The following is a 10,380-nucleotide window of genomic DNA, read 5'->3' on the forward strand; positions in this document are numbered from 1 at the left end:
ACTTCTTGTACACTATACAAAGCTCATCATCTACATGAAAAATAAGAGCATAAAATGCACCAAAATCAATAATAAATTTAATTTTACTCTCTTAATAATTTAGATGCACGAACCACATAAACACTTAGTAGAACAATACACCCTTTGTTAGTAAAAATATTGTAAAAGCATCCGAATTTGTCACAGATGTACTCACAACCAAATTCAGTCTCTGCATGGCGGCTGCAAATCTCAGGAACACTTGCATCCTTCGAAAGTAAAAGGTTAAAAACAGCGTGCATGCACAGTGTTCTCAATTTCCTGAAAGTGAGAGAAACAGTTCGGAAAATTAAAATTTAAATACGCCGTTGCCGGGGATCGAACCTGGGTCACCCGCGTGACAGGCGGGAATACTCACCACTATACTACAACGACTTTGTGCCGATACTCCTGGAAACTATAAAAATGAGTTAGGAGCGAGCACCATTTCAGTTTAAGCTGCTGCAAAATCTAGGACGGGAAGATTTAAAGGTCAAATCTCCTCGCGATTACTTATTTTTATGTGACAGAAAAAGAGCTTAGAAATTAAGATGACTCTACAGAGGGAAGATTTTCGCAGCATTGAACAGCTTGAAAATTGGTATCTTTTTGTTTTACAGTGGTGCTTCTCCATTAGAGAGACTTGTTTGAAACCTCCTTCCTCGATTTTCGCTCTGCCCTTATTTTATTTGGATGCTATTTATTCTCTAATTCTTTAGGCTTTTGTGCCGCTCAAATAATTTACGCATCAACCATTCTTTCAAGTTTCCACAATTGACATAATAATAATATTTTTCCGAATGAGAAAAATTAGGGGAAAGGCGTCTGAGGCATTTTTATTGATTTAATCATTTTTTTGATTTAGAAATTTTTAATTACATGTATGAATATCTTAGATTATATTATATAATTCTTCAAACTTTTGTTAAGAGAGTGTTGTTAGTGGTCTTAATATGATAGTTTTAATAAATGTAATAATTTAAATGTTATCCTTGTCAAATTATCTATATTTTCAAAGAAGCAAAGTTCAATTATCTTTAAATATTTATAATAGTAATATATTGAATTAATAATTAAAACATCTATTTAATTTAGAAATGTGACTTTCAATTATACCAATCATGTCGCAATCAATTCTATGCTACAAACTTGCATATTCACACTGAATATGATGTTCTTTTTTCTATTGCCTACATTTCTTTTTTAAATCGAATACAAATAATTTACACACTAAAATTAGAAAGACTATTATAGTCGATAGGCTATTTGTGAGAACTTTGTTTCCGGAATTGAATTTTTGATGGAATAGTTATTAGTTGGTTGGAAAATTTTCAATTTGACTAGAAAATTGTAAAACCTTCCTATTAATTATTTAGCGGCCAATTTTATCTCACTCTAGTTTTAACTCTTGTTTTCATCTTTATTAGTTGTTAACTCCACATTACCTCATGTTGTGATCTCTATTCATTTAATTTGTTATTTTTAAAATTGATTTAAATTTTAGTTTTTAAATTATTTTAATGTAATTTTTATATTAGTTTAATTTTTTCTTTAAATATTGTTTTTTAGTTTTTATAATTTATTTAGTCAATAGAATATTTGTTAGACATTTTTTTTTCGTATTTCTCTTATCAATTTTTCATAATAGATTTTTTGATGGATTTTTTAAATGATTTTTTTTTTCAGATAAATTTAATTTAAATAAATAATATATATTAATCTATTTAAAAGATTTTAGTAAATATTATGTTATAATTTAAATTGAAAATTATTAATAATCTAATTTGTCCACATAAGATTATATTTTAAATATTCACTTTTAACTATTGTTTTCTTTTCTTATTTATTTAAAAAAGTTACTTTGATCTTCACATTAGCTTATGTTTGATTTCTATTTATTTAACTTTTGATTTTTTTAAATGATTTAGGTTTTAGTTTTTAAATTATTTTTTTATATTCGTTTAGTTTTTGCTTTAAATATTGTTTCAGTTTCTATAATTTATTTAGTCAATAAAATATTTGTTAGAGAAATCATTATTTTTTCATTTTTTTTTGTTGTATTTCTCTTATTAATTTTTCGTAATAGAACTTTTTATAGGTTTTTTTAAAATGATTATTTTTCCATATTTGATAAATTAAATTTAATTGTAAAATCTTGAAATTATTGAACATGTCTCTTGAGCAATATTCAAATTTCTTAAATATTGTAAATTCTATATCTATGTTTTAATCTTCAACTTTTTAAATTTTGTATTTTCATTTAAATAAAATTATATTTACATGATTTAATGTTCATTCTACATTTTTCTCTTAAATCTCATCTTCTATCGGTGCACTCATTGCATGTACAAAAGCATGTGACTGCTAGTAATGGTTGTTGTGAATTGATTTCGAGTATGTTATGTCAATTCATGTGCTTGTTTGTGATAGTTAAGGACATTCACTTATTAATGGAGATCATCAAAATGGTTTGATTGAGGAGATGATCCTATTATCCAACATATTCTACAAAAAAACATTTTCTAAGCATTTATGCTCATTGCGATAAGCAAGAACAAAAGAATAAATATTTAAGATAAGTGTATTGCATCATGTTTATCTTTTATCAATTTAAATCTACACAAATGTTAGTTTATATCCACACGTGCTAAGTTTATATTGACATGCGTAAATTCGAATTAATGACGAGCTTCAAAAATCAAAGAGCTTCATCTAAGTTAACCCTTAAAATCTAGAATATTAGTGAATTAGAAATCAAGCTAAGTATTGTATTTTAATTTATCAAAATTTTAAGCTTTCTCATTGACCTAAGATGAGTTTCTTTATCATTGTGATCTAATGAAGATGATTTTTTTTTATCTGATCTAATTGCCTAGACAAGAGTAGTTTATATGCAAAAATTATTCCTAGAATGCTTTTGTTCATTTATACTTTTGGGGAACCCAACCTATCTGGCACCTCTTATAGATTGTAACCTTAATAAATAAAAATGTCCTCCACCAATTTAAGCTTCTACTTGCATCACCATATTTAAATGTATTTTATTATACTTTCTCAAATTAGTGCTTCATAAATTTTATATTCTTTAACCGTTCATTATGTGACCTTTCCTCTAGAATTTTATTTTCAAATTTAATCATTTAAAAAAAAAAAATTATAATCTAAGAATAATTTATAATTATTCATATTTTATTACTTGTATTCATTGTATTTTTTTTCTACCAAAAATTACTTGAGACGTTATTCTTCCCTTGCGAAGTGCTTGTCCAAACCCTGACATGGCTACTTAATCGAGGATAAAAATAAGTGATGTATTTCTTTATGCTCAAGTTAAAAACCATTTTGAGAAACCTTGATGGTTAATAATTTGTGCTTATTCTTGGCTACAATTAGCTATTCTTGTACATAAGACATTAGTGTGTTCTTCGTTTTCCCTATATTATTCTTCAATAGAATTGGTACTTGGCTATTTTAATGGTGCATTCTCTAATCCTTGATCCTCTTTGAAGCCTTCAATTTCCATAGTTGTCCTTTCCATCACTATTACAACTCATATCATTATGCCTACCACTTCCATTCATACCCCTAATGGTCCCTCCACTTTTCCTTCCTCTAGCATTCCTTCCACATCATATCCTTCTGCATCTATACCTGTTAGTATTATTATGGACATATTATGGAACTCATACTATTGTGATCCAAATTTGCTACATCTTCAAGTAATTTCTCCAACAACTCCTAATCAAGGATAAAGTATTTCATATTCATGCACATTATGTAACATGCATTTTCTATATTGGAATTTAAAAATTGAACATTATCACACATAATGTAGATGCCTATGTTATCTTAGGTTCAATTGTGTCATTTGAATGACTTAATTCAAATTAGTACATTCATAACCAATCAAACCTCTCTTATATTTTTATCTCTAAGCACACACGATAATATAATAGAAATGTTCACTTCTCAAAAATTGTATCTATTTTATGTAGCCTCATTCACCAAAGATACATCTCCAGCACTCCTTGTATATTTACTTTCTATCAAAATGTAAAGATTATTTCACTCTTAGATATATTCTAGATTGACCATCCTTAAACATCACATAATAAGGAAGAAATAAAGCTTGAAAAAAGAAGGTCAATTTTGACTATTTAGCATTTTAGAATAGAAATCAAACCTTAATTTAGCCGATAGGCTATTTGTGGGAACTTTGTTCCAAAAATTTGATTTTTTGATGGAAAAGTTGTCAGTTGGACGGAAAGTTGTTAGTTGGTTGGAAAAGTTGTCAGTTTGGCCGAAAAATTATAAATCCTTCCTGTTAATTATTTACTGGTCAATTTTTATCTCTCCACTTTTAACTCTTGTTTTAATATTTATTAGTTCTGATCTCCACTTTTAACTATTGTTTTTCATTTTTATTTATTTAAAAAATAATTACTTGTCTATTTATTTAACTTTTGATTTTTAAAATTGATTTAGATTATAGTTTTTAAATTTTATTTATTTATTTATTTTTTATATTAGTTTAGTTTTATGTTTAAATATTAATTTTTTCAGTTTCTATAATTTATTTAGTCAATAGAATATATATTTGTTAAGATATTACTATTTTTTCATATTACCTTTTTCTATTTCTCTTATTAATAGACTTTTCGATGGGTTTTTGAAATGATTTTTTTTTCATATTTGATAAATTGAATTTAAATAAATAATATTTATTAATCTATTTAAAAGATTTTAGTAAATATTATGTTATTTTAATTTAAAATTATTAATAATCTATTTTTTCACATAAAATAATATTTTAAATCTCCACTTTTAATTATTGTTTTTCTTTTTCTATTTATTTAAAAAATAAATACTTGTGATCTCCACATAAGGTCATGTTGTGATATTTATTTATTTAACTTTTGATTTTTAAAATTGATTTAAGTTTTAGTTTATAAATTATTTTATTTTATTTTTAAAATTATTTTAGTTTTTCTTTAAATATTGTTTTTTGTTTCTATAATTTATTTAATCAATAGAATATTTGTTATAGACATTATTTTTTCATTATAGATTCTTTGATGGAGTTTTTTAAAATAATTTTTTTCATATATGTTAAATTGAATTTAAATAAATAATATTTATTAATCTATTTAAAATATTTTAATAAATATTATGATATTTAAATTAAAAATTATTAATAATCTAATTTGTTCATATAAGATTATATTTAAAAATAATAATTTTATTATCTAGCACCTATCGACTTATCATTGCTAGTAGAAAGACATGCAAATGCTAGTTATAATTATATTTGATATAATTATAATTATTAATAATAGTATATTAATTTGAAAGCTTAATGTAATAGCATATGAAATAGTAATAATATGTGTAAACATATTATATGTTTATTAAGTTTAATATAATTTAATAGATACATATTATTATTACAATTTTATATACTATTACACTGAGCTTTCAAATTAATATGCTATTGTTAATAATTATTGAACTATTTAAAGTTAAGTATTAATGATGCATGATCACTATGCTCAAAAGGGTCAACATACAACTATGAAGATGATGTGAAGTAGATATTTATTCTAAGAATATTTTTTTCATTAATGTGTATTAATTTTTGTACCCCATTCAAAAGTTACTTTTTAAGACACATACAAATAGTGACACTCCCTTACTATTAGGTAACTTTTTTCCTAAAATCGATAAAGTTGTGATTCTTTCAAATATAGATTTCTAGCCCTAATGTTGCGATTGGTTATATTTGATTATGTTAAATATTTTGTATTTTATTAAATTTTGAAGTGACCTTAAATGCAAATTAGATACAAGTTCTTTTACTATACCATAACTTGTTTTATATTTATTTAAATTCAATTTTTGTTTTTTGGAAAGTGGACAACATTATCTATTGAGATTTTTTTATTTAGTTTATGGTGTAGTAAATTTTAAATATCAAAATTGATATACATTAAGATTCTTAACATCTTGTGTGTAAATTCTAAATATACCTTTTGATTATTATTTTTAGCTTCATTAAAATTATTTTTTAACAAAAATAAATGAAATTAAAAAGTGAATTCACTTACTATTGCATAACTTTGTTGGTGGGTTCTTTAAGAATCTTTGAACTTTGACAATTATTATTATTTTGTTGGAAAGATGACATTATTTTCTATTGAGAATATACTTTTAAAACTTTTTTACTTAATTTACTATACTTTCATAAGCATTAAACATCAATTGGCATACAATAAAAACTTATATTCATTAAAAGTAACATTATATTCTAAATATGTAACAAAAACATAATCATTGAAAAGTTCATTATGCGTAGAGCAATCTTGCATATAGATTTGTCAAGATTGTTGTTTTTGAGCCTTCAATCAAAGCTTTGAAGGATGGAAAATCTACATGAACAAGGTGACTTCAAGAGAGAGGCCCATAATAGGTTTAATTGAGCGTAATTTGTGGCTAGAGGAGGTTTCATTAAACATAATTTGTGGCTTTAGTCAAACTACTGTGTGATCAAACATGAGTTGAACAATAGTTAAGTAACAATCAACTTCGAGGGAGAAAGGTTTATATCAACCAACCATGTTTTCTTGAAGCCTGTTAATTTTTAATAAAAAATATTAGTTTTATCTAAATATAATTTATTTTTCTCATTATTTTCAAAAAAAAATCAAAGTACTAAAATTCATATTTTCTGGTCTAGAATTTTCAAGTGCATGTTTTGGTGGAATATTTTCAAGTGTATTTTATTTTGAAGGAGATGGGAAATAAAAAAAAAGGAAAAAAAAGTCTCAACATAATTTGTCAACTAAAAAGGAATGAAAAAATTGTAACAAAGAATTACATGGTATTATAAAACTAAAACAAGTATGCACCTTTAATTTTATCTCTAGATTCTTCCCCTCTGTGTTAAGTTCTTTATGCTTGTTGATCTCCATATATCTTTGTCTATCTCTCTATCCTTCTTTAGGACCTCCTTCCCCTCTCTCCTTAAGTCTCTTTTTACTCTAATTGAATACATTGATATATTTTTAGTCTTTTTAGACCTCTCTCTATTTTTGGGTATTTACTCTCTCTCTCTCTCTCTCTCTCTCTCTCTCTCTCTCTCTCTCTCTCTCTCTCTATATATATATATATATATATATATATATATATATATATATATATATATTGTTGGAAATATTATGATAGGCTAAGTTACTGAGAGGGGAGAGGTGAATTGAAGTAACTAAGAAACTTTAATCCTTAATTAGCAATTAATCCTTCATGAGTATTCTGATCTAATTGCATGCATGAGAAACTAAAAAAATTAAAGCATTCATTTAACACTTTGACACACAATTTGGTGACATAGAAACCTTCCAAATAGAAAGTAAAATTGGGGTGGGGATGATACCCACAAGCTTTAGTACTATAGTATAAAGTTGGCCTGTTAAGGCTTACAATGATCACTTCTGATGATCTGCCCTATTAGGAGCAATAAGGACTGCTAGGTCCACCTTGCAAAAGGATTTACAAACATACAATGAAGTATGCACTTTGTAAAGAGATTTACATAAGTCTGTTAAGTCTACCTTGTCAAAGGATTTGACTGATCCACCTATTAGGACGAAACAATAGCTGATCTCTTATCTATAACTTGGTTTGCTGAATGAGATTCCTTTGAGTGTAGTATTCAACTGAAATACATTACCTTTGGATCTGGTTCCATTACCAATCAACTTACCATCTTTGTCTTTGATAATGCAAGTCTTCTCTGTGAACTGAAATAGATATCCCTTGTCTACCAATTGTCCAATAATTACCAGATTATGTTTCAAAACATCAACAAAATAAACATCATCAGTGTTAGTTTTACCATTGAGAGTAATAGATACAATCCCTGTAATATGGTAGGTTGCATTGTTACCAACTCTAACAATACCTCCATCACGATTTATGAACTTAAAAAACTTGTTCTTATCACCATTCATGTGATGTGAACATCTACTATCAATTATCCAGTCTAATTTCTTTTCAACATGGGTAACTAGAGCTTTCTCTTCTCTAATTTCTCTATCAAGATCATCTTCCTTGATAGCCACAAATCCTAGTTTATCATCACTTTCACTTTGATCTCTTTCATCAAATTCTTCATCCTCATTAGCATATAAACAATTTCTATCCTTATCTCTTGTAGGATTCAATTTTCGTCTAATTTTTTTCTCTATTTTAAGACATTTAGATGCATAATGACCATACTCATCAAAGTTACAAAACTTAAAGAGTTTCTTACCATCTTTCTCTCTTCTTACCAGAAGGGTTATTCCTTCTTCAATCTTTTTATCTTCTTCAGATCTGCTACTACTAGAAAAGTCTCCTCTTGCACTTTCACTTCTTGATAGATTAGGTTGAATGTTTAGAGCACTGAAAGTTATCTAAATTCTAGCTAGTTCTCCTGACTATCTCAATTCTCCTTTGAAAGACTCTAACCTTCCAAGAAATGTTTCCTTTGTGAAATCTTTGGTGCAAGGCATTACTAGCTAAATCATCTAAGTTGTCTTCTTGAATGGTAGTGTCAAACTTTTCAAAATCTTCCATATAACCTCATCATCATGTTTAGTTCCACCAAGAGACTTAATACCTACAACAATTTCTTATATTCTACCAACATAACTTCTTATAGATTCATCTTAGCATCTTGAAATGCACAAATCCAATTTTGCAATCTCATTCTTTTTGCATGATCATCATCTTCAAAAGTAACTTCTAATGCTTTCCGAATTTCATGAGAAGTTTGAAATTCCTTTACTTGATTGTATTCATTCTCTGGAAGAGTTGACCAGTAGGGATTCTCTGGCTCTCATGTTACACATGAATAGATCTCTTTCTCCCTCACTACATTCCTCTAGCCTTGATTCTTCAACAATTGTCTTCTTAGCTTTTATCAAAAGCCAATATCTTTGACCTATGCATAGTAAATGAGTCTTCATATTTTCCTTCCAACTATCATAGTTAGCCCCATTGAATCTTGGACTACCTTTCCTAAACATATTCACCATCAATCTTTCAAAGTTTTAAAGCTTTATCTTCAAGGACCTGATGCTCTGATACCAATTGTTAGAATAAATAGTCTACTGATATAACTAGGAGGGGGGGGGGGGGGTGAATCAGTTATACAACTATTATCACAATCATTAACTTTAAACAATCTTTAACCATATGAGTAATATAAATTGAAACCACAATAAGATACTCATAAACAATTAACACTAGATTTGTTAACTAGGGAAACTATTGATTAGAGGGAAAACCTCGGTGGGAATGGTACCCACAAGATGATGTACTAAGATAAATATTCTTTGTTAGAGGATAGACCCTATTAGGAGTCTATTACAACATTCAATACATATGAGTCCCTGTCAGGAGACTTTGAATCCCTATTAGGAGTTGTGCCAACCCTATTAGGAGTTGCAAAAGGTAGCTGGACCCATTTCCCAAATAGCTTCAAGGTTAAGATCAATGAACCCACTATCCAAATGATCTTTGTATTATTCCTTGCAGAATAATAGAACTGAAATGTACTTCCTTCCTCTATCTTTGTCTTGTTAACTAGACTTCTGCTCCTTCTAATCTTTTAACCAGATCACAAACTACACATCCAATGATCCCTTGGATCACTTAATGCATTCAGTAAACATTTTACTCTTTCTCGCACTGTGCACTAATACTTTGCATTCCACTTGATCTTTATCTCCCAGATACATTACGAATAAGGAAAACAACTTTCCTTTATATTGTATCTTCATAATAATTCCTTGAGTTGGCCTTGAAGCTTTCCCAATTAATAAAAATAAGATAAGTAATTAATTCACAATTGCAATAGCATTGTCAATTCACAGTCTATACAAAACTTCACACGTGTGATACCACAACTTGTGCACATGTTGATGTCAACACATGAATGTCCTCTATCATTGTGTGATTGTGCATCTCCTTATTACATCTCAGATGAAAGATAGTGATAGATCATCAAAACACTATTTTCTAGTACTCTATTTTTGCACTGTTTCTAGTAAATCATGTGTAACTTTCTTACACCATGGACTCAAACTTAGTCCTTTTAACCACACCATCAAGACAACCTCAGGAACATGTCCTTCACTGTGCATCATCTAAACCTTCCTCAACTTCTACACATACTAAGATCTCTGACTACTATTATTCCAGTCTTTATAGAATTACTACTATGTTGACATCAATGACAAATACATACATGAATGCAACATATCAATACTCTCCAATTCTTAGGATACTCCCCCAATGTAGTATCATCACCATTCATGCTAATAT

At 27.6% G+C, this 10,380-nt stretch overlaps 1 non-coding gene across 1 annotated transcript; it reads right to left on the reverse strand.

Moving 5' to 3' along the window:
• Positions 1 to 342: 342 nt before the first annotated feature.
• TRNAD-GUC (transfer RNA aspartic acid (anticodon GUC)) lies at positions 343 to 414 on the reverse strand. The gene has a single exon. It is a non-coding gene; the product is annotated as a tRNA-Asp (tRNA).
• Positions 415 to 10,380: the final 9,966 nt, after the last annotated feature.

This window comes from Cupressus sempervirens, chromosome 2 (assembly GCF_028749045.1).
Source record: "Cupressus sempervirens isolate cs-2001-9-10 chromosome 2, ASM2874904v1, whole genome shotgun sequence".
Taxonomy (NCBI): domain Eukaryota; kingdom Viridiplantae; phylum Streptophyta; class Pinopsida; order Cupressales; family Cupressaceae; genus Cupressus; species Cupressus sempervirens.